Source organism: Canis lupus, chromosome 24 (genome assembly GCF_003254725.2).
Source record: "Canis lupus dingo isolate Sandy chromosome 24, ASM325472v2, whole genome shotgun sequence".
NCBI classification, from domain to species: Eukaryota; Metazoa; Chordata; class Mammalia; order Carnivora; family Canidae; genus Canis; species Canis lupus.
Window position 1 is genome coordinate 23,214,155 of NC_064266.1, and position 24,585 is coordinate 23,238,739.

General features: G+C 44.6%; 1 protein-coding gene and 1 pseudogene across 9 annotated transcripts in view; one reads left to right on the plus strand and one right to left on the minus strand.

Moving 5' to 3' along the window:
• Positions 1–24,585, plus strand: part of RALY (RALY heterogeneous nuclear ribonucleoprotein) — a 154,535-nt gene that overhangs the window by 65,431 nt on the left and 64,519 nt on the right. Inside the window, exon 1 of one of the 9 annotated variants that reach the window (XM_025469768.3) lies at positions 3,708–3,916. The exons of 1 other annotated variant lie outside the window; for it this stretch is intronic. The gene's annotated coding sequence lies outside the window, so the exon portion shown is untranslated. Of the gene's footprint in view, positions 1–3,707; positions 3,917–4,175; positions 4,635–24,585 lie in introns of those variants that run through there. 7 more of the 9 variants (XM_025469766.3, XM_035705972.2, XM_025469770.3 and 4 more) reach the window with 7 other exon arrangements.
• On the minus strand, positions 9,114–22,843 carry LOC118352301 (40S ribosomal protein S23-like; annotated as a pseudogene).

Sequence of the window (24,585 nt, forward strand, 5' to 3'; positions counted from 1 at the left end):
TGCTTGCAGGAGGCAGATGATGGGACTTCTTGGTTTCTAAAACCACGTGAGCAGGCTTCACCCTAAGTGTGAAGCTGATGCAGGGCTCAATCTCATGACCCCAAAGATCATCTCCCTTCATGCTCTAATCTTCAGGGACTCTCCTGGACAACACAGTTTTCCTAACACTTCTCTGTTTAATTCATAGTCATTCATTCAACAAATATTTGTTCTAGGGACTGAGGAATGAACAGACAAAATTCTGTCTTTGTGAAGATCACAAAGATGTAGTAGAAAGTGTGGACAGGGCAGCCCAGGTGACTCAGCAGTTTGGTGCTGCCTTTGGCCTGGGGCCTGATCCTGGGGACCTGGGATGGAGTCCCACGTCGAGCTCCCTACATGGAGCCTGCTTCTCCCTCTGCCTGTGTCTCTGCCTCTCTTTCTCTCTGTTGGTCTCTCATGAATAAATAAATAATCTTTAAAAAAAAAGTGGGGACAGGAGAGAGAAAACAAACATATTTTAGGTGGTAATAAGTACTATGGAGAAAAATCCAGCTGGAAAGGATACAGAGAAGTAGGGTGTTGCTGTTTTATTTTAAATTTTTATTATTATTTTAAAATTTTATTTATTTATTTGAGAGAGCGAGAACACGAATGAGCAGAGGGGAGGGAGCAGCAGACTCCCTGCTGAGCAGGGAGCCCCATGTGGGGCTCGATCCCAGGATTCCAGGATCATGACTTGAGCCGGAGGCAGACACTTAACTGAGCCACCTAGGTGCTCTTATTTTATTTTTTAAAAGATTTATTTATTTTGGGGAGAGTAAGTGAGCAAGCAGGGGGAGGGGCAGAGAGAGAGAGCATCTCAAGTAGACTCTCCCCTGAGTGTGGAGCCCGATATGGGGCGGGATCTCATGATCCTGACATCATGACCTAAGCTGAAACCAACTGAGGTTGGTTTGAACTGAAGCTCAGGGCAGCCCTGTTGGCTCAGCGGTTTAGCATCACCTTCAGCCCAGGGCCTGATCCTGGGGACCCAGAATCGAGTCCCATGTTAGGCTCCCTGCATGGAGCCTGCTTCTTCCTCTGCCTGTGTCTCTGACTCTCTCTGTCTCTCACGAATAAATACTTTAAAAAAATTTAAAAAATGAACTGAAGCTCAACCAACTGAATCACCCTGGTGCCCCAGCATGTTGCTATTTTTCTTTTTTAAAGATTTGCATTTATTTGAGAGAGAGGGAGAGCCAATGAGAGAGAATATGAGCTGGGGGAGGGGCAGAGGGAAAAAGTAGGCCCCTGGCAGAGCAGGGAGCCTGATGCAGGGCTGGATCTTAGGACCAGATAGGAGTATGCCAGACATTGTGCAGGGTCTAGTAACAGTGATGTACTAAACCAAAGATTCTTAGTCTTATGGAACTTACCTTCTACTGGGGAAACAGACAAAATCCCAGACCAATAAGTGATAAGACTAAGAAATACCATGAAGGAAATGAACAAGAGGCCAACCTAGAAAGCATCTTTAGGTGAGGTGTTCAGGAAAGGCCTCTCTGAGGAGGTGATAGTTAAGTAGAGACTTGAGGCATAAGAGGGAACTAGAGTTAGAAGAGGTAGGGGAAGAACGTTCCTGGCCTTGGTCTCAGTGTCACTATTTCTCTAATTTTTTTTTTCTTTTAAGATTTTATTTGGGGATCCCTGGGTGGCTCAGCGGTTTGGCGCCTGCCTTTGGCCCAGGGGGAGTCCCGGGATCGAGTCCCGCTCCGGGCTCCCAGCATGGAGCCTGCTTCCCCCTCTGCCTGTGTCTCTGCCTCTCTCTATGTCTATCATGAATAAATAAATCTTAAAAAAATTTTTTTATTTATTCATGAGATACACAAAGAGAGGCAGAGACAGAAGCAGAGGGAGAAGCCGGCTCAATGCAGGGAGCCCGCTGCAGGACTCAAACCCTGGGACTGCGATGATGCCCTGAGCCCAAGGCAGATGCTCAACCGCTGAGGTACCCAGGCGTCCCACTATTTCTCTAATTCGATTTCTCTTCCTTTGGGGCGCCTGGGTGGCTCAGTCGATTAAGTGTCTGCCTTGGCTCAGGTCATGATCCTCGGGTCCTGGAATCCAGCCCCCCATCCAGCTCTCTGCTGGACAGGGAACCTGCTTCTCTCTATCCTCCTTGCTCACGCTCTCTTGCTATCTCTGTCTCTCCCTCTCTCCAAATAAATAAAATCTAAAAAAAAAAAAAGAGAGAAACAGAAAAATGATCTCTCTTCCTTTGAAGGGAGACACGGAGGTCATCAAACAACACAAGCGGAGCTGTAATTGTTGGTCTTGCAGCGCCAGGATTCCAGTCAAACTCTGCCCTGTTTAGGAGTCCTGTCTGAGGCAGATTCTGGGGATGGCGATGTGAAAAATACAATCATGAAATCCCAGGTCGGCCTCATGGAAAATTGGACAGTTCTCAGCCTTCAAGGAAGTCTATAGCTGAGGACTGAAGGGCAATGGTCTCCGTGGGCTCTTGAAGACCCCTCCGGCTGTTCCGTGGACGCTGGAAATGGCTTTGGGTGAGTTTCCGACAGGAGAAATACTCAGTAGAGAGGACCACCACCCAGATCGGGTTATAAAACATTTCCCGCATCCCAGCAGGGTAAAGGTACTTGAATTTAACCTCCTTTGTAGGTGGGAGGGGCACCTCCTCCCCAAACCCAAGCCAACCGCCGCCTCTCCGCCCAGTCCTAGCCTAGGCTGCAACGAGCTAGGCTCGCCCAGGCCACGTACCTGCTTCCCTGAAAATGAAAGGACCCGGAGTTCCTTCCCACCGCGTCCCTCACGCACTCCTCGGGGGCCGCCCCCCGCCACCGTGTTTGGGGCCCACCTCCAGGCCCCGCCCCCCGCCAGCTCCAGCCGCCCGACTGGATCCCGCCTTTGGGTCCCGCCTCCTTCGGCTCCTTTCTACCCCCCGCCCCCACCCCGTGGCCACCTTTGGGCCCCCTCCTCCCTCCCCGTTCGGCTTCCGGGCCCGCCTCCTTCTGCCCCGCTACAGTCTTTTCCTCCTTTCTGGTTCTCACTTCGGCCCCGTCTTCGGCCTCCTCCCGTAAGGGCTCCGCTTCCCTCAGCCTCGCCTCGGCCTCCCTCCAGCCTCGGGCTCCTCCTATGGGCACGGCCTCCCTCAGGCCCCGCCCACAGCCCCTCCCGTCAGGCGCAGCTCCGGCGGCAGGCTCCGCGCGGCCTGCACGGTCTTCCACGCCTGCCTTCCGCGTCTCTGCTCTCGCGCGTCGCCACCCTCTCAGGCCCGCCCCGCCTTCGGCTCGCTTATTGGTGGAGGAGAGCCTCTCTCTTTTCCCGCCCTTAGCCCCGCCTTCCAGGCGCCCCCGCCAGCCCCTCCTCCCCGCCAGGCCCCGCCCCGGTCCCGCCTTCCCCTTCTCCCCGCCGAAGCTCTGGACTTTTCCAAAGCGAGGCTGAGGGGGTAGGGGGAGCCCAAGCGCTCGGGAAGCCGGGCTAAGTCGGGGTGGGGCTGCGGACTCCCAGCGCTTGTGTCACCGTGTCCTTCTCTAGAGACAAAAGCGGTGCGGTAGAGGGAGGGCCCGGGGCCAGGGCCGGAACGGCGGGCGGGGCCGAGCTGAGGAGAGCCGTTTGGGGCCCCCGCCCCCGCGCGCTTCAGTGGTGGCGGCCGAGGGAAGGACTCGCGGCTGCGGGGCTCGCGCCGCTGTCAGTGCGGCGGGGCGCGCGAGCGGCGCGGGCGCGGGCGCGGGGCGGGCGCAGCCGAGCAGCTGAGGGGGCGGCGGCGGCGGCGGCGGCGGGGGCGACTCCCGCGCGTGTGTGCTCAGCTCCTCACGCCGCGGCCGGGGCCGCCTTCCTCCTCCTCCTCCTCCTCTCCCTCCCTTCCGCCCCCGAGTGCGGCGGCACCGCCTCCTTCCGCGCCGCGCGGCTTCCTCCAGACCTCTCGGCGCGGGTGAGTGGGGGCCACGGGCGTCTCCTTAGGGGTGCGGGGGAGTGTTCCTTGTTCCTTTTCGGCTATCCACCTCTTGGCGCGGGTTGCTGCCTATTTTTAGAAACTCTTTTTTCGGCCATTCTGGGCGTCCCGGGAACCAGAGTAACTCCCGGCCTCCTCCCCCCGCACCTCCCCCCAAACCCCGTGTCGCTGGCCCGGCCCATCCGCGCCTGCCCCCGGCCGCTTCCTCCCCGCGGGCCGGGCCTGGGCCAGGAGTTGGCGGGGTGGGCCCGCGCCCGCTCGGAAGTTGGAGTCTTTGTGCTCGCGCCCCGCCCCGCCCGGCGAGGGGAGGAGGGAGCGGAGCGGAGGCCGCGCGGGGAGGCCTGGGCGGGCCGGGCCCGGGCTCTGGCCCCGGCCGGGGCTCCTTCCGGCTCTCCCTCCGGGGCTGGGTCTTGCCGGCTCCCCAAGGCAAACAGAACTGGCCTGGCCTCGCTCCCCACGGGCCTGAGCGCCGCCTCGGCCCCCACCGCCAACGTTGCTGGGCTCGTTGCACACCTTGGGGCTCGGAGAGGAGCAGCCACGGGCCCTCGAGCTGGTGCGGTGTTCCGCACTTCACGCAGTTCCCAGTGCGGCCGAGCTTCAGTCTGCCCCTCCGTAAGATGGGGGAAAGAAAGTCGCCTCGCAGGATGTTTGTGGATTTCGGGAACTAATATGGGAGAGAAGTGTCTAATACCAACAGGTAACATTTAATGGACTTGGTCAGGAACTTCGACGGCCTTCTGGGGTCATCCCCCTTTACAAAAGCAGAAATCAAGGTGCAAAGAGGAAAAATAGTTCACAATAGCCACAGGAGTATAAAGCCGTGGTATTAGTACCTGTTATTTATTTCTTAGTGTGAACTTGTGTAGGGTCTTAGTGCAGAGGATTTTGAGTTCACCTTGGGTCACTTCTTTTTCTCTGACTCCCAAGCTAGTGTCTACTATACTACGGATGAAAGGATACGAGAGGTCCCAGGGAAGGGAAATTCGTATGAATTACTGATCTCTGGGCTTTTGGCTCAAGGAAGGCTTAAGTCATTTTAACTGAGGTTCTTCCTTTATTTTATTCATGGCGTATCCCTTTCCCCCCTAACTTTGTGTGTTCTCTATAGGGTTTATTTTATTTTTTTTAAAGATTCTATTTATGAGAGACACAGAGAGAATCAGAGACATAGGCAGAGGGAGAAGCGGGCTCCATGCAGGAAGCCCAACGTGGGACTCGATCCCGGGTTCCCAGGATCACGCCCTGGGCTGAAGGCAGGCGCTAAACCGCTGAGCCACTGGGGCTGCCCTCCATAGGGTTTAGATTTACAGCTCCTAGTTGTTGGGGGAGGAGAAGCAGGAAGTGACTCAAGTCAACTGCTTCAACTCCCTACCTTCAAATAGGGTTTTATTTTTCCTATTTTCAAATAAGACCGAGAGGGCTAAAAGTGAACGAGCTAATACTAATTTTGGCAAGTTTCTAGTTTTCCAGTGTGTTTGATCCCTGTTGTAGGGAGTGTCTAAAAATCAGAGTTCCTAGGCCACACCTTGAAGGAGTCTCCCGATGTTTGCATTAGTTCTTTGGAGTCTGGAGGTCTGTTGTGCTGCTCTCTTTCCAAAATTCTGAATTTAGGTATTGCGGTATGTGGGACCTGGAAGGGGTCTTATCATCTGGTCTAACTTTATCTGCCTCGTCCCCTTACACAGTTAACACTGGAAGAAAGTTGTCCGCATTCACAGACTGCTTTGGTGACAGAATCAGAACTAGAATTCCCAGTCTTCTGCTGTGCAGTCCAGTAATAGTTTTATTTCTACCATCCCTTGCCGCTTTGAAGGAGTACTAAATTACTTATTCAGGCCTTAAGAGACCAGAGACCAGGAATCCTGAGTAAATGGAAATCTCGAGAAAGTTGGTTAGTTCCAGCCATTCTATGTCTTAGGTTTAGCGTTAAAAGGAGAGCAGGTTTTGTGCACAGGTGTACCAGTTCTCATTAGTATTTACTGTTATCGTATGGCTTATATTACTCTTTTGAAATCATCTGATTTCTAATCCAGTTCTGTGAGGGAGTTCTTAGACTTTGGTTTACATCTTCTTTTTACAGCTGTAATTGAGAATTGAGATACAGAAAGGTTGGGGCACTTGTGTTACTTAGGTCACCAGATTAAGAAGTGAGGACAGCACACCTTTCATGAGTAGAGGATTTGATGTGGCATCATTAACTGAGCCACTCATTGTGGCTCTGTGAACCTTTTTGCTTTTCTGTAAATTCACAAGGTTGTGTGGAGACTGTGAGAAACGGCTGTGAAAGTCTATTGCAGTGGTAGAAATAATAGCTTTTTTTTTTTTTTAAGATTTTATGTATTTATTTGAGAGTGCCAGAGAGAGCACCAGCAAAGGGGAGGGGGCAGAGGCAGAAGCAGAAGCAGACTCCCCACTAAGCAGGGAGCCAGATGCAGGGCTTGATCCTAGGACCCTGGGATCATGACCTCATTTGAAGGCAGACCCTTAACCAACTGAGTCATATTATGGTGCCCCACTAATAGCTAACGTTTATTAAGTACTTACCAGGTACCAATTCTTGGAGTAAGGACTTTCTATAGGGTATCTCATTTATTTCTCAGAGCCAAATGTATGAATTGGGTATTATTTCTGTTTTACAGAGGAAGAAACAGGCTTAGATAGGTTATATGACTTGCTCAGGATCATGCTATTGATGATTGCAGACAATATATTTTTATTTATTTATTTATTTGACAATATAATTTTAAAGCTGGGGTGTTGTTTTTTTTCCCCCTTCTTCTGGGTAAAATGTGCATGAGGTAAAATTTGCCATTTTAATCACTTTTAAATGGACAGTTCTCTGGCATTAAGTACATTCACACTCTTGTGCAGCCATAACCACTCACTATCCTTGTTTAGAACTTTATCTTCCCCAGCTGAAACTCTCTACCCATTAAACACTTAACTCCCTAGTCCCCTCTCCCTGTAGCCTCTGACAACAACCATTCTATTTTCTGTTTCTGAATTTAACTACTTTAGGTACCTCATATAAGTGGAATTATACATTTTTTTTGTCCTTCAGTGACTGGCAAAGCTGGCACTTTTAGTGCTTCCCTTGACCTCGGGATGCTATGTAAATGCAAAATGATTATTCCTTATCTGCACTGGGGTGTGGCATGCTGCCCCAGAGCAGAAACTGAGGACTGTTTGTACCTCTGGTTAAGCTCTTTTCCCCCTTTTGCCTCTACTCTGTGGATTGACGTTCCTTATTACAGCAGCCTTTATTGGAGATCTGTGCTTGCCCCTTTTGTATCTTCCAAAGAGACCTCCTACCCTTGAAATAGAACCCAGAGGACTCTCCACCCTTCTTTGCACCTGCCTTTCCGACTATTCAGGATTTGCGCGTATGGGCTGCAGTGATCAAGAATAGCAGTGCTATGACAGCAGCTCGGATCAGAACTACTCACAGGATGATTAAATGGATTATCTTTATGAAATGTGCTCTCTCTACCCTCCTCTTTCCATAAAGTCACACAAGAGGGATTAGCTATGGGTTCCTAGAGGGTGTTTATGGGTACTCATTGCTTGCAGGTGGTTAAAATGGAGTTAAATGTATTTAGCCTTTTTTTTTTTTTAAAGATTTTATTTATTCATTCATGAGAGACACACACACACAGAGAGGCAGAGACAGACACAAGCAGGCTCCATGCAGGGAAACCCCAGTATGGAGCTCAATCCCAGGACTTGAGATGATGACCTGAGCTGAAGGCAGATGCTTAACTGACTGAGCCACCTAGGCACCCTAGAAAACGGTACCTTTTTTTTTTTTTTTTTTAAGATTATTTATTCATGAGAGACAGAGAGAGAGAGAGAGAGGCAGAGACACAGGCAGAGGGAGAAGCAGGCTCCATGCAAGGAGCCTGATGCGGGACTCCATTCTGGGACTCCAGGATCACGCCCTGGCCGAAGGCAGGTGCTAAACTTCTGAGCCACCCAGGGATCCACCGCATTTAGCCTTTCAAAACTCCCTTAGGTTTGACTGTTTGTTTCTGTATATTTGGGAGGTGGTGGAATGTGTTGTTTATGAAGGGTTGTTGGAATTTTGTCCTGAAAACCAACAGGGAGTGGAGGTGAGAGGTGTTCCAGAGATGGGTAATTGGGCAGCAAACAGATCTGAGCATGTTGGGTTTTCCTTAAAGATCTGATCGCCCTACATTGCCTATGTATTAAGTCCAAACTCCTGAGTGTGATAATGAGGTCCGAATGTGTTGAATTGTTTATTGGACAGGATCTTGTAGTTGAGGGGTTTTAAGGTCTTGCCCACCAGCCAGCCATCTGGCCAACATTTGAATTGGCTACTTATTGAGAATCGATTTCATGGGACATTCATTATTAGAAAGTTTTCCATTTACAGAAAAATTATTAAGCACCTGCCATGCACAGCCCTAAGCTTGGTGATTTGAGTCTATAATAGCCTTGTGGGGAAGCCAGGCAAGGAAACAGGTAACGTGACAAGTGTTGTGAATGGGGATAAGCACTACTAGAGCAGAGAGGAATGGTAACTAACCCAGCCTTGGAGGCTTCTTCAGAGAAGTTGGCTAAGCCCAGATCTCAAGAAAAATAGACATAAGGCAGGAGGAAAAGAGATTTGGAGAGTTGAGGAGGAGACTGACTAGGCAGAAGAAATAGCAAGTCTAAAGATGGTGAGGGTGTAGTAGTTGAGACTTTTGGGCATTTCTTGTATCAGGTGCTACTCTAAGCATTTAACATGTGCTAATTAATTTTTTGTTATGGCCACCCCAAGAAGTACATACTATTATTTCCATTCTGTAAATGAGGAACAGACCCAGAGGGGTTATTTAATTAATTATTTATTTATTTATTTATACCCAGAGGGGTTAAACACATCTCCTGTTTCTCAAGATTGCTGGGGGGAGGGATGCCTGGGTGGCTCAGCGGTTGAGCATCTGCCTTTGGCTTAGGGCATGATCCCTCGTGATCCCTGGGTCCATGGATTGAGTCCCACATCGGGCTCCCAACATGGCGCCTACTTTTCCCTCTGCCTATGTCTCTGCACTGCCCACCCCTGTGACTCATGAATAAATAAATAAATAAATAAATAAATAAATAAATAAATAAATAAATAAATTTTTTTTGGGTATATAAAAATTTATTGTCATGTTTTCACCACCAAAACTTAGGATCTTGGTTTTTCTTTCTTGCCTTTGTACAAGGCCAAAAGAAAGACATTGGCTACTTTGACAACCTTAAGTGGACTCCAGGAATGTCACCAACAGCATGACCTTTGCAACCAAATCCACCAGAACCTCATCATTTTCCTCAATAAAATTCAAACAACCATCATTGGGTACAAAGGCTGTGATCTTTTTGCCATTCTTGATCAGCTGGACCCTGACACACTTCCAGATGGCAGAATTTGGCTGTTTGGCTTTCAGCCCCTACTTTTTCCAGCACAATTCCTTTTGCATGGGAAGCACCTCCAAAAGGGTTGGTGTTCAGGTCTGTGCCCAAATGGGCTTTCTTGTACTGCTTATCATGCCACTTCTGGTCCCCTTGGTGACTGCGGAGCTTCCTAGCAGTACGGAGGCCAGACACTTGCCCATCCTGCCGGCGCCAAGGGCCTGAGCCAAAAAGACCAATAAATAAGATCTTAAAAAAAAAAAAAAAAAAGATTGTTGGGGGGAGCATAAAGCAAAAGATGGGTGGATGTGGCAAGAAATGAGAGGAGACTGGAAAGGTAGGTAGAGTAGAAGCCAAGTCATGAAAGGGTCTTGTTGCCTAGGTTGAGAAATTTGGACTTCATTTCGAGGTGATAGGGTCTCTGCTCCTATGGACATTTTATTTTATTATTATTATTTTTTCCTATGGACATTTTAGAAGGATGTATCTGGCTACCTGTTTGGGGAGTGGTTTGGAGACCTAGAGCACCATGGACAAAAATACCAGTTTAGGAGGCTGTGGTGGTAATACAGGTAGGGGATGATGGTGTTTCAAATGAAGAGTGTGTATGTGTAGAAGGAATTGAGCAGTGAGACACAAAGATTATTGTGTGGTAAGTAAGGAAGAAATCAAGGATGATTTCTAGATTTCTACCTGGTGCAGTTGTATAGATGGGGATGCTGATTATTGAGGTGAGGACATAAGAGATGAGGTGGTTGTCTCTTTTTTAAAAAAATTTTTTAAATTATTTATTTATTTATTTAATTTATGATAGTCACACACACAGAGAGAGAGAGAGAGAGAGAGAGGGGCAGAGACACAGGCAGAGGGAGAAGCAGGCTCCATGCACCGGGAGCCCGACGTGGGACTCGATCCCGGGTCTCCAGGATCGCCCCCTGGGCCAAAGGCAGGCGCCAAACCACTGTGCCACCCAGGGATCCCGAGGTGGTTTTCTCTTGAAGGGTCTTCTTAAATCTGCTTTCGTTTACCTTCTAGTTATTGAGCCAAGTTCTCCATGGAGAGGATTGGGGGTAGAAGCATAGGGTGAGGGGGGACAGTATTGTACAACATATCTGGTAACTATTCCTGGCTAAACCGGATGATGTAAACACTAGTTTAGAAAAGGAAGAAATATTAGATCCCGGATATTCAGGTCCTGCTTAGCCCTGAAGATTACTTTTATTAAGCTAAAGGAAGACTTAACATTTTCCAGACAACTTCCTTTGGTACTGCTCTCTCCATGTGTTACTGTGGCCCTAAGTCACCTGTGTTTACTACCTGCTAGACACTGGGAAAACAAAGATAAGTAAAATGTAGCTTCAGGAACTTGTGTCCAGAAAGGCAGCAGATCTCAGTAGCTTAGATAACAGTGGTGGAGGTACAGGGTGGGATGGGGCAGGTCAGGATGGAACAGAATGGGGAAGGACCACGAGGGATTTTTGTTGGGACAGGAGTCAGGAACTCTGTACTCTATCTAGTCTTCTTGTCAGGTGGCAAAGGTCCAGCTTTATTCGTCTGAATAATGATAGGAAATCATGGCTACTAGGGTCCTTTCTAGCAATAACGTTTTATGATTCTAGATGTTGATTTAGACAGTATATCTTTTGGAGAGGCATTTTCTTTCCTCTTTTTTCTCCTCCCCCTTTTTTTCTGAGGCAGTGATGGGGAAAGGGTAGAGATAGGGTTTTCACATGAATGTCTGTAAAAAACCTAGTTTTTTTCAATTTTAGCTTCATGTATAAAATGTTTAACTGGGGCAGCCCCGGTGGCACAGCGGTTTAGCACTGCCTGCAGCCCAGGGTGTGATCCTGGAGACCCAGGATCGAGTCCTACATCGGGCTCCCTGCATGGAGCCTGCTTCTCCCTCTGCCTATGTCTCTGCGCCTCTCTCTCTCTCTCTCTCTCTGTCGCTCATGAATAAATAAAATCTTTTTTTTTTTAAAGATTTATTTATTTATTTATTTATTTATTTATTTATTTATTTATTCATTCAGAGAGAGCGAAAGAGAGGCAGAGACACAGGCAGAGAGAGAAGCAGGCTCCATGCAGGGAGCCCGACGTGGGACTCGATCCTGGGTCTCCCGGGTCTCCAGGATCACATCCCGGGCTGCAGGCGGCGCTAAACCGCTGCGCCACTGGGGCTGCCCAATAAATAAAATCTTTAAAGAAAAATGTATAACTGGAGCGGGGAGAAGATGACTAGTAATGTTTGCCTGCTGACCTGCAACTGCCCACTAGGTTCTGTGAGGAAAGTTTCAGACCTGAGGTGGGGTACAGCTCTTAGACTGTCAGGATGAGAGAGGGGTGCAGTGAGATAAACTGGAAGCCGTGTCATGAGCCTGAGGATTTTTTAGTTTGGTTCCTGCTACTGACTCAATTTGTGGGCTTGGCCAACTCCTTTTCTTCTCTGGTCCCATTTCATCATAATCTCAGACCTCCCTGAAATTTTGTAAAAGACCAAAAGGGTGGGAGCCAGAGAGGAATAAAAAAGGTTTGGAGGTCCTTCTCTATTCACTTTCTTCTCCCTGCTTAAATGAGTAACTAGAGATAGGCATCTGCCCAAGTATCCTTATTATCTCTTCTGTTTCTACAACCCTTTCTTTTTCCTTAGTTTTAGTGTCTGTCACTTTATAATGGCCTTCATGTGAATAAGCAGGCTCTACCTCATCAGAGGAGGCGGGGAGGGTGGAATATTATTAGTAGGTTCTACTTTATATCCCCAAAAGGTCACTGCCCCCTGCTCTCCGTGTAGGGGTAAGGGTGGGTTGATTGTGGTTGAATGCTTGGACTTTTCTGAAGCTCAGGCTCAGGAGTGCTCCACTAACCGAAGTGCAAGTTGCCATTCTCCCAACACGCCCAGTGTGGTTCCTCTGGGGGAAATAGGCATTTGATATGTGCCAAAGACATGTAAATTGTCATTACCTGATATTCTCTGGGATCTCCGTCTTCCTTTCTAAAACAACAGAGTTGGACTAGATAGTCTTGAATGATATTTTTACCTCTTAATAGGGTGACTTCCTGGTTTTACACAAGTGGCTTGTGAATTCATCTTTGGAAGAAGAAAGGGCTTTGTTAGAGCTTTGAGAGTGTGTCAGAGGGTTAAATTCTGGGTTCATAGATACCTTTTGGTATATAAACAGATGGATATTGCATTCTAGAGTGGACAGATTGCTGAAAAATTGCTTGTGAGATGAATTTATCAAAATGCCTGCTAGTTCCATTATAAACTTGGAGAGTTTTTGTCCCATAGACCAACTTGGAGTCTAAGACTGTAAAAAATTATATTTAAATATGTAGCAAACTGTTTAAAATCATAAAATAAAGAGAAAATGTTAAAAACACTATAAGATGCCCAAACAGTACTAGTGCTGGAAAAATACTAGACCAGAAATTTGCATTTCCTTAGAGGTTTAGCTTTATGAAGTAGATACCTCTGCTGAGGTTACCTGGCCCTTGAAATGCCATCTGTAGAGAGTGAATAGTTCTGTTTATTTGTCAAGATAAGAATCATTGCTTTATTCCAAGTAAGTATTCTCTTTAGAAGGCCAGGCTTATAAGCTTAATATTATTGGCCAGGTTTTCTTCATTCCAGAGGCATTTATCTGGTATTTTAGCAGTCTCCTGTTTGTTTTATTAAGGCTTTTACTAAGCCTAGTTAAAGGTATAGTTTGCATGGTGTCTGTTGATCTGTCTGTCTGGTTTCACCACTTTGTAATAATTTATGCTAGTGAAAGCAAGCTCAGCAGTAGATATAAAAAAGTAATTTTCATAACTCATTATTTCTCTAGGTCTGGGTTTCTTTCTGGAAGTATGATCATGCTACACTGAGAAGTCAGATGTTGTTCCTGGCTTAAAACAGACCATTTTAAGGCTTTGGGACTTTGTTCTTCCAGGTAGCTGTAAGCTGGCACTGAGGAACGGTGTTGTCAGTATAATAATGATAGCTATGCCTAGATCAGTTGAACACAAGCCTATCTTTTCTTCAGACCTTAAAAACTCACTCTAAATTGATTTTTCACACCAGTGAAAGTAAGCTCTTACTAAAATTAGGGTCTTGGTAGAGTTACCATGCTAAGTAGGTTACCTAGCTACTGTAACATGATTGTGCTTTCCATCCCAAAGTTCAGTCATTCATTTCCAGGAATTTGGACTACCTGCTGTGGTCTCTCTATGGAGAACATAAAAACCAAGCAGGACATGATTCCTGCCCTCAAATTACTTTTAGTTTTGAGGAGACTGAAAAGTACGATAGATCCTAGCTGCTTCTTTCTCCTGCTGCCTTGGCCCAGATATTTAGGTTGAGGGTTCTGACGAGAAAAAGCAGAATTGATGGATATATCACTACACAAGGAGACCTGTTTCCAGTGTTTAGTTTTAGTTTTGCCTCCGCTTTTTTTTTATTTTATTTTTTTTTAATATCTTTAATTTATTTATTTATGAGAGACAGAGAGAGAGGCAGACACAAGCAGAGGGAAAAGTAAGTTCCATGCAGGGAGCCTGATGTGGGACTCGATCCTGGGACTCTAGGATCATGCCCTGGGCTGAAGGCAGGTGCCAAACCGCTGAGCCACCCAAGGATCCCCCTTATTTATTTAAAAATATTTTATTTATTTGAGAGAGAGCAGAAGAAAGAGACAGCGAAAGCGTGTGCATACACACAAGCAGGTGGAAGGGGCAGAGGGAGAAGGAAGAAGTAGGTTCCTCACTGAGCCAGGGGAGCCTGACGTGGGGCTTGATCCCAGGTCTCCCGGATCATGACCTGAGCCGAAGATAGATGCTTAACTGACTTAGCAACCCAGGTACCTCAAGATTTATTTATTTTAGAGAGCATGATCAGATGGAAGGGCGGAGGGAGAGAAAATAAATGGCCAACTTGGGGTTACATCCCAGGACCCTGAGATCATGACCTGAGTCAAAATCAAGAGCTGGCTACTTAACCTACCGAGCCACCCAGGCATTCCTGCCTTCCACTTAAAAAAAAAAGAAAAAATATATATATATTTTAAAGACTTTAAAGATTTATTTAAGAGAGGGAGTGAGGGAGAGAGAGAGAAAATCTTAAGTAGACTCCCTGCTGAGCACAGAGCCAGGACTTGGGGCTTGATCCTAGGACCTTGAGATCATGACCTGAGCCAAAACCAAGAGTCAGACCTTTATTTTTATTTTATTTTATTTTATTTTATTTTATTTTATTTTATTTATTTTATTTTATTTTATTTTATTTTAATTTTTATTTATTTATTTTTTAATTTATGAGAGAGAGAGAGAGAGGGAGAGACACAGGCAGAGGGAGAAGCAGGCTCCACGCAGGGAGCCCAACGTGGGACTCAATTCCAGGACCCCAGGATCAGGCCATGGGCTGAAGGCGGCACTAAACTGCTGAGCCACTTGGGCTGCCCCGAGTCAGACCCTTAATCAGCTGTACCACCCAGGTGTGCCTCCCCTCCCCTTTTATTTTACCTCCCTTTATCCTCTATTGCTGACGTATCTCACATGCAGTGTGTGAAGAACATTTGGGTAGGGGATGACATTGTCCTTCAGGTTTGGGTGTCCAGACATCTGCTTAGTGCTTTCCCTATTCTCCTCACATCAGTTCTCTGGCTGGCTTCCAGAAAGATTTGATACTGTCTAGCTTCTTATTTAGGAAGGAAGAAAATTCAGTTTCATATTGAATTATTTTAAGTTTTATTATATCAGTTTTTTTTATATGCAGTTTTGAAATAAAATAGTTCTCTGTTTTGCTTGCAAGTAAATTATTTGAGGTATGGTTTTTGGCATTTGCTCAGCTTGTGACTTACTAATTGTGATTAAATTGTGGTTCTTGAAGCTCACTGCCAGTGTCTGTGCTAGCCTTCTTTGAACACTTTGCAGCACAGAGCCCTTAGGAATGGAAAATGGAGGGACTGTTGAGCGTACCCTTCCAACAATTTAGCATTACTTATGAGGTCTAGAGAAGAGGAAATCTGCCTGTGCCTATTCTTTAAGATTGGGGACAGTGCTGAAATCAGTCATCCAAACTTATGGAGCCCATGGAGTGCCATATCTTAAATTCCTCACAATAACATTGTGAGCAAGTTAGATAACGTTACTAAAAGTTAAAAAAAAGAGTACCGTATAAAACCAGATGATGCAGTTTATAGGAGAATACACAAGCCATTTGTCAGTTAATAGGTAAATGGCAGAGTTTTCCATAGAAGAGGAGATCTCTCTGGTCTGGAGTGATCTGGAAGAGTGGCCTAAGTCAGCCTCTAGTCAGCCTCTTCCTCCAGGAGAAAAAATGATGGAATGATTTAGACCGGGCAGTGATGAGGCAAAAGACTAGGAAAAACTTTTCAGGGGGAGCAGTGTTTCCAGTCTCAAGTCACAGGGTAGGCGTATGTTCAGCTTTAGTAATTATTGACAGTTTTCAGAGGCATACCAGATCACACTCTCATCAGTGGTACATGAGAGAGAATTCCTGTTGCTCCATGTCAACACTTAGCATTGTTTATATTTTTCATTTTATTTTATTTTTAAGATTTTATTTATTTATGAGAGACAGAGAGAGAGAGGCAGAGACACAGGTAGAGGGAGAAGCAGGCTCTATGCAGGGAGCCTGATGGGGGACTCAGTCCCGGGTCTCCAGGATCACACCCTGGGCTGCAGGCGGTGCTAAATCGCTGCGCCACCTGGGCTGCCCATATTTTTCATTTTAAATCATGCTGGCTGGTGCATAGTTACAGAAGTGAGTTTTAAGAACCATAATATGAACTATCAGGTAACAGTATCATAAAGAGGTAAATAGATTGGGGTTTCAGAGGAGGGAGAGATTGCTTCATTTGTGGGGATGTGGTACTCCGGGAACATTTATGGAGGCATGAGCATTTCACGGGGTTTTATAGGATAAAGATAGTGACCATGTATCATCTGGGACCACTTTAGTTTCTAATACTGTCTGGTTGTACTTTTAGATTGTGAACCAATATTTCTGTGACTGGAAGATATCTCCCAGACTATACAGAAGCAACACCCAGATAGCCCTTCTCAGTTGTTGTGCCCCTCTCTCTTCTCCCTTTTTTTCCCCAGAAAGTATGGTCACAGGAGATTTTAGGCTGTTAGAGATGGAGAGAGGACATTCTGTCTGACGGGAACATCTTGAACAGAAACACATGAGTGACTAAATTGAGTGGCATCGCTATTCCTGCTAATGAGCTAAGGGAGGAGGATGTGTCTCATTCTTAAAGGGTGGATGATGCCTTCTCATAGCCTTCTGGAGCAGGTGGAAAAAGTCTACTGTTACCAAGCCAATTTGTATTTAAACTGGATAGAAGGATGAGAATGACCTCTTTGCCTATAATTACATCATTTCAGGGAATAAATTAATCCAGCAATAGTCACACTTTTGAAGTATGTTGAGATTTGTCTTCTCTTAAGAGAAGGGAAAGGGGGTGAGAGGGGAATGCCAAAACTAAAGAGTAGTCTCTCAGAGCTCATCTATTGTATATTTGCTCAGAGAAAAATTGCTATTTCTTTGTCAGCTTTTATCCTGCTGGGTGGGCCCTAGCTAGGTGTTTATTTTCTGTAGTTTTACCAAATCACTTTGAAGGCTGATGTGAACATTGATCATTTCTTAGAGCCTTTCCTCTTTGTTCTGTCAGCAAATATTAGAAAATGTGCCTTAAATTACCTGGTTCGGGGAAATAAGGTGGCCCTCCCTGCTTGCTTCCAGAGAGCAGCACTTCCATGTTAAACATTAGTCAGATCCTGATTCTGTGTCAGGTCATCCTGTGTTTTTCAGGAGAGACTAGGAATGTTAGAGCTGCCACTGGGGACATTTACCAGAGGGTTTTTTGGCTTTCTGTCGAAGAGACTAGTTGAGTATTTGATTAAAAAATCTGATGAGGTCCTAAATCTAAGTCTATGTTTCATATTAATAATTGCTGCCATGTATTGGGTGCTCACTGTGTTGAGATACCATGCTTGGTACCTTGTGTTCTACTAAAGTGGATGTTTATTGAAGGTTACTATGTGCTGAGTTTTGTGTGTGTGTGTATATAAATCTTTATAAATCATGTAAGATGTGTAAATTTATATCATTTACATGTTATGTATATGTAATATACATAACATTACATGTTATGTAAATAATATATATATAAATTTAACTATACATATAAAAATCATATTTATTCTCCCCTCAACCCTAAGAAGTAGATCCTGTTAATCCTCATATAAATGGGAAACAGACACCAGGAGGTTAAGAATATGCCTACAGTCTTACTGCTAGTAAATGGAGTTGCCAGGATTGAAACCTAACCAATTATTTTTAACATGGAAATTTTAAAACAGACACAAAGTAGACAGAGTAAGTAAATGAAGCATGATGTATACCCATCACTTAGTCATAGTCAGTCATATTTCATTTATACTACCTCATCCTGTGCTTTGAAGAAAATTTCAACTGTCCTATTTTGCCCTTAAATATTTCACAATGTATTTCTAAGGGATGACTTTATTTATTTAAATATTTTATTATTTGGCAGAGAGAGCACAAACCAGGAGCTGCAGAGGGAAAGAGAGAAGCAGATGCCCCAGTGAGCAGAGTGCCCGATGTGAGGCTTGATTCCAGGACCCTGGGATCATGACTTGAGCTGAAGGCAGACACTTAACTAACTGAACCACCCAAATGTCTCTACAGGATGACTTTAAAATAACCACAGGGATGCCTGGCTGGCTCAGTCAGGAGAGCATGTAACTCTTGATTGCAGAGTTGTGAATTCCAGTTCTACATTGGGGGTAAAGTTTATTTATTTTAAAAAGATTTTATTTTTATTTACCTGAGAGAGAAGATGAACAGGGGGAAAGACAGAGGGAGAGGGAGAATCAGGCTTCCTGCTGAGCAGGGAGCCTGAAGTGGGACTTGATCTCAGAACCCTGGGATCATGACCTGAGTCGAAGGCAGACGCTTAATGGGCTCAGCCACCCGGGCACCCTGGCAAAGTTTATTTAAAAAACAAAACAAACAGAACCACAATGCCATTTTCATACCTTATAAAATTTAACAATTCCTTAATACCATCAAAATCCAGATTATGTTCACATTTCCAATTATCTCATAAATGTCACAATCTTATTTTTACGGTTTATTTAACTTAAGATTTATATAAGATCCATACATTTTAATTGGTTTTTTACATATTTTAAGTCTCTTAATTTATTATTTCACTTCTATTTGTTGTTATTACCTTTATTTGTTGAAGTAAAAGCATTGTTTTTCCTGTAGAGTTTTCTGTGTTCTGAATTTCCTGTAAATTGGTGATTGTATCTAAGGGGGTAGTATGTCTTAATCCTCATGGCAACTCTACAGAAAGTAGGTATTCTTATTTTGCAGATGAGAAAACAGACCAAAAAGGGTTGAGTTGAGTGACCTGCCCAAGGCCTCACAGCAACCTTGGATGTGAACACAGACCTTCTTACCTCCAAAGCCTTTATTCTTTGCTCTTTACCACTCACCCATTCTGTGACCTTGGGCAGATCACTTTTAAGTTCTCTGGGCCTTAGTTTCTTTGATATATACACTGAGAACTTCTACAGGAGTGGTGGTTTATGGGTCTATGACCATTTGAGTGCCCACCATGTGATGGCAAGGTACTAGATGCTGTGGATGATACTCATGAATAAGACTGTCTCCAGTGAGCAGGTAGTCAGCTAAGGACTGTAGGACCATACCCTGTTTCAGATATGGAGCTTGTTTTGGCCATGGCAGGACTATCAGAGCTTCCTAACCAGCCTCTGCATCCTATCTTGGCCTCTTCCATGCCATGCTTCTCCCTGCTGCCAGGTGCCTTTTCTAAAAACCATTTTTGTCGTGTTCTCCCCGATCATAAATCTAGTTTGAGGACTTGGTAAATAAGAAACAAAATTCTTCCAGCAATAAACCTTCCCTCCTTAGATTGAGTTACTATTTCAAGGGCAGCTAGGCTTTTTTTCTTTTCTGTTTGGCAAAGGTGTGTTAGCACCTTTTGGAAATGCTGAGGAGTCTGGAGATGATAGAATAATGATGGAGTAAAGCACGGGAATGCTATCTTGATTCAGGGGAGAACATACATTTAGCATTGTACTGTTCACTCCCAAGGACATCTGACTATAATGGGGTAGTTGTCCTTTTCTTTGCAAAGGAACTTCTGGTTGTACAGTTCAGGGATGAGAGTTTTCAGGATCTCCTTTTGAAGAGAACCAAGCTGCTGAGCCTTCATTTTACTGGCTAGCCAAGCTATTAAAGTGAAATGTGGTATATAGAGCAGTGATTTGGGTCTGTAGTAATTTGGTGGCAGACAGCTGGCACTGAGTCCAGTCTGACCCACAGCTAACTATAAAGTTAAAAGTCCAGAGAGGTAGGGTTCAGGGCATTTGTATTCCTAAAGTACCTAAGACCTTTAAATCTCTTTTTTTTTTTTTTTTTTAAAGAACCTTTGATGGTGGATTAAGCCAAAGAAGGCTGTGGAATCATGGGTTCTAAAGCTAAGTCCTAAGTCTAGGACCCTGGATAGCTCCTTGGAAAAGCAGTTCTGACAAAAGTTATGCAACCTTAGGGGACTCCTAAATCCTTACTGTGCAGAGCTAGTCAGAGGATCTTACCCTCTAGATCAGGGACTGCAAACTGGCAGCTCCTTGAGGTGTGTCTGGCCTGCATCCATATTTTTTGTTTGACTTGACCAGTGTTTTTCTGTTTTGAGTTGGACCCCAGCCTGGGAAGATTGGGGCTGCCTTCTAGTGGAGATACCTTATATGAGATCAGAGGTTCTGGCATGTGGGCTGTGAGGGTGACTGATTTCTCCTGAAGAGGGAGGAGGATTTTTGAGGAAGTATTCCTATTCACAGAAGTGGAAATAGCACCCAGGTAGCTATTTTGTAGAAGGCTTCACTCCCTGAGCCCTGTGCCAGGGACTCCCTATGTCGTGACTCCTTGTGCACTGGCTTGTCCATGTTTAAGAAACTTGTAGCTTGGCTTTTTTTTTTTTTTATCTTTGAGAGACAGAGATATGATTCTGATCTTTGAGCAAGTCTGTATTACCAGCCCAGTTTGGCAAAATGCTTGTGTTTGAAGAATCACATTCTTCATTTCTGTTCATCTGATTGGCTGGCTTCTTTAGACAGGGCATATTTGTTCTCAAGTTTGTCAAAGCCCTCATCATTTCCTGTTGTTTCTGTGATATCCAAGTCCAGTGCCTATTGCTACTTATCACCAAACTAGCTCTTTTATTTTATTTATTTATTTAAGATTTATTTATTCATGAGAGACCCAGAGAGAGGCAGAGACATAGGCAGAGGGAGAAGCAGGCTTCTCGCAGGGAGCCCAATGTGGGACTCGATCCTGGATCCTGGGATCAGGCCCTGAGCTGAAGGCAGACGCTCAAGTGCTGAGCCACCCAGGTGTCCTGCACTTTTTTCTTTGAAACATTTGGTTAGCTGTATTTCTTTTTGCTACCTGGTTTGTCCTTTTGGGCCTGTGGATATCTTTAATATTGAAGGGACTTTGCACAGTTACAGTGCTCTTAGTCCTACTAGATGAGTTATCTTCCATTTTATTAGAAACTTTGGTGTCCTTGTGATACTAGTGACGGTTCAGTGAACCTTGGCCTTATAAAATGAGCATTTTTTGCAGTCTCTAACACTCACAAGCTTGGGGTGTGTGTGTGGAAGATGAAAGAAACCACATCTTATGAAAGACACCATGACATCTAATACAAAACTGGTTTACTTAGGAGTTAGTTCCTGGTCTTCCACCCAGCTGCAGTGAGCAGCAGCTCCTGTGTGTTGAAAGTAGGTGACTTTTCTGAGTGACTCTTCTACATGCCTGTTCCCTTTGTCTTTTTGTAATTATTGTAACATCATCATCTTGTATGTGGAGCACCATGGTAATTCCCTTGACAACTGATCATGATTTCCTAGATAAAGGGAGGAAGCTAATAAGTGTTAGGAACTCAAAAGGGATATTGGGCTAAGGTCTTGTGATGCTAGTAGAATTTTGAGCTGGAAAGAACTTTTCAGCAGCAAAAGCCTAATTAAACCTTTTCTTTTTACAGACAAGTCCCTATTTGAGATCCTTAGCTTAGCGTTTTTTGTGCTCCCTATTCTATATGGATTTTCCCCATTATATCCCACTGGACCATGAGCTCCATAAAGGCAGGAACCATGTCTATTTTGTTAATTACTGTTTTTTTCAGTGCTTTACCATAGGACCTAAGTAATTTTTGAGTGAGTCGAAAACTATGTTGGAGTTTCCCAAACTGGTGGGACACATGGTTGCATATTGCATGATATGTAAAATCACAGTATAAAACCTATTTTCCTAGAGTGTCAATGTACTCAGATTTTTTGGAGTTAAATTAGTTTAGAAATTATAACCAGTAATTGAAAAATTTACTCAAAATAAATCACATATGAATTTTTTAAAGATAAAATGAGAAGGCATCAAATAAATTGCGGGATTACAGTAGACCCTTTGACTTTTACCGCAGAGGGTCTAGGGTTTCCAGAACTCTGGTACATTTTTTTGTAAAGATTTATTTATTTACTGGGGAGGGTGGAGTGTGCATGTGTGGGGAGGGGCAGAGGAAGAGAATAGACTTCCCTGATGAGCGCCAAAACCAAGAGTTGGATTCTCCACTAACTGAGCCACCCAGGCGCCCTGAGAACTCTGATGTTTTTGAGAAGCTAGAAAACTAACTTTTTAAAAACATGAGATCTGATTTGAAATGTTAGCAGTTAATTCAGAGGTTTAATTTTTTTTTTTTAAGATTTTATTTATTCATGAGAGAGAGAGAGAGAGAGAGGCAGAGACACAGGCAGAGGGAGAAGCAGGCTCCCTGTAGGGAGCCTGACGTGGGACTCGATCCTGGGTCTCCAGGATCAGGCCCTGGGCTGAAGGCAGTGCTAAACCGCTAAGCCACCTGGGCTGCCCCAATTCAGAGGTTTTTAAATAAATTTATGTGGGTCAGACAAAACATATCCTGGGGCCCGAGCATCTGTTTATGACCTAGACTTTGGGCAGGAACTAGACTTTGGACAGGGCCATATGGATGATGATGGTGTCAGGGACAGCTGCCATTCTGCATCTGACTTCTTGGCTTCAAAGTGGCTATAGCTCAGAGTGGAAAGAATGAAGTTATGACTTGATAGGTTAGGAAAATTCCCACATTACATATCACTCTCTTTGGGAGACAGCTTCTATAAACTCGTATGCTATCTTAGCCCTTAAAAGAGCCTCACCTTTACTCCTCTTGTTTTGCAGATGAAATTGAGGTCCAGCGAAGGAACCAGAGCTTTTGTGAGGTCCTGGGCAGGCCCCGCTTCAAAGTCCAGACCTTTGTTTGGTGCTCCTGCCTCACTCACACTTAAGGCATGGATAGGGCAAGGTGTTTTGGCATACTTTGGGTTGGTTGGTAGAGCTGGGGCAAACTCCATTTCTTGGCACAGTTCTATCATCTTGAGCAAAGGGAGGGTTGAGGTGGCAGTTAGTAATGTACTCAGTCTCAGCACAAAGGGTCTATTTCTGTCACTAGCATAGATTGACCTTATTTTTTTCTACCTAGAAAAATGTAGAGGACAGCTTAGCAACAAGGAACCTCAGTGCCATGATCTGTTTCTCCTTGTACTTTCCTGCTGCTTCTGTTTCCTCCCCTCCAGCTCCTTTCTTCTTGAGCCCTACTACCCTCCCTTGTGTATATCACTTTCCTCCACCCCAACCATCACCCTTTTATTCTCTGGTTTTCTCTGTTGCCCTTCTCTTCTGTGGGAAATTCTTGTAATGCCTCTGTAGTAAGCAGAGTCTGAGATTGGACCTGTTTCCAGGGTTTTTGAGGGACTTGCTCTTAAGTAGGGCAACTAAATAAGGAGATGAGATGTTTTTAAACTGCTCCCTCTTTGGTCCACCTCACCCCAGTTGGAAAGGATAAAAACTCTGGGCTTGGCTACAAGGCTCATGCAGTCTGGTGCCACTTCACTTTGCTGCCTTCTGTCAGCAGCAAGGTAACACCCACTGTTTCCCTGTGCTCCTGCTCAGCTCAGAATGACTTTGTTGTTTGGCAGTTCCCTCTGAGTAGAAAGCTCTCAGCTCCCAGCCTCCTTACCAGACAAGCTCCTGTTTCATTTTTTCATCATTTCAAATGCCATCTTCTCAATGAACCTTTCTGTAATCACTCCATAAGCAGAATTTTTCTTTACATTTTGCTTCTATAATTGTGCTCCGTTGTTGTATCACACCCAAAAACTGCTCTCATTCATGAAATTGAGATCTTATGAGCCAGGGAACAGTGTACTACTTATCTCTGTTTCTTTTGTACCTCAGTAAAAATCCTGGCACAAATAGTACTTGCAGAATGAATAACGGAAATGTACATGTACTGATACCCGTGGTATAAAACTGAATGTTACGTCCTACAGGTCAAATGTGACAAAGTTCTGTGGAAGTTTATGGGAGTTCTTGAGAGCTACTTTCTGACTGGGAGGAATCTTGGAAGCTTCTAAAAGCTGGTAGCCTTTGAATATGTCTTGAAGATTTAGAAGAAGTTCAACTTGGCAAATATGGTGGGAAGAATATTCTAAATGGGGGGTATAGTTGGAATAAAAGCAATGAGGAAGTATGGAGTTCAGGCTCCACTGCTTACTCCACTCATCCCCTTAGCCAGAATTCCTACTAGAGTGTATCCTAAGTTTCTAGGCCAGCCTAAAGGAAATTCTTTCTTTACTTCCTTTTTTCTTTCTTCTTTCCTTCCCTTCTCCCTATTTCTTATAACCCCCTTTCCTTTTATTTTTGTTTTTTTTTTCCAGCCCTCTCCCTTTCTTTCGTATGTTTCCAGTCCTCCTCCCCTTTTTAATTTTATTGTTTACCCTTCTTTCTCTACCTCCTTTCTTCTTTCTTGCCCTCTTCCCCAAGTTACCCAGGAAATCCAGTCCTTTGAGTTGAGATGTGAATCATTTATACAATATTTAACTCCAAATAAACACCTCCCTTTTGAAACTGAGAAGTAATCGTGGCATAATTTCTTCTTATGTGTCTGTCCTGTTTTATTGGCATTGACTTTTTTTTAACTTCCCACGATGCTGGGGGTGTTGTTACCATTTTTCTTTTCTTTTTTTTTAGTTGTCATAATGTCAAATTTATTATTATTTATTTATTTATTTATTTATTTATTTATTTATATTTTTTTATAATGTCAATTTTATTT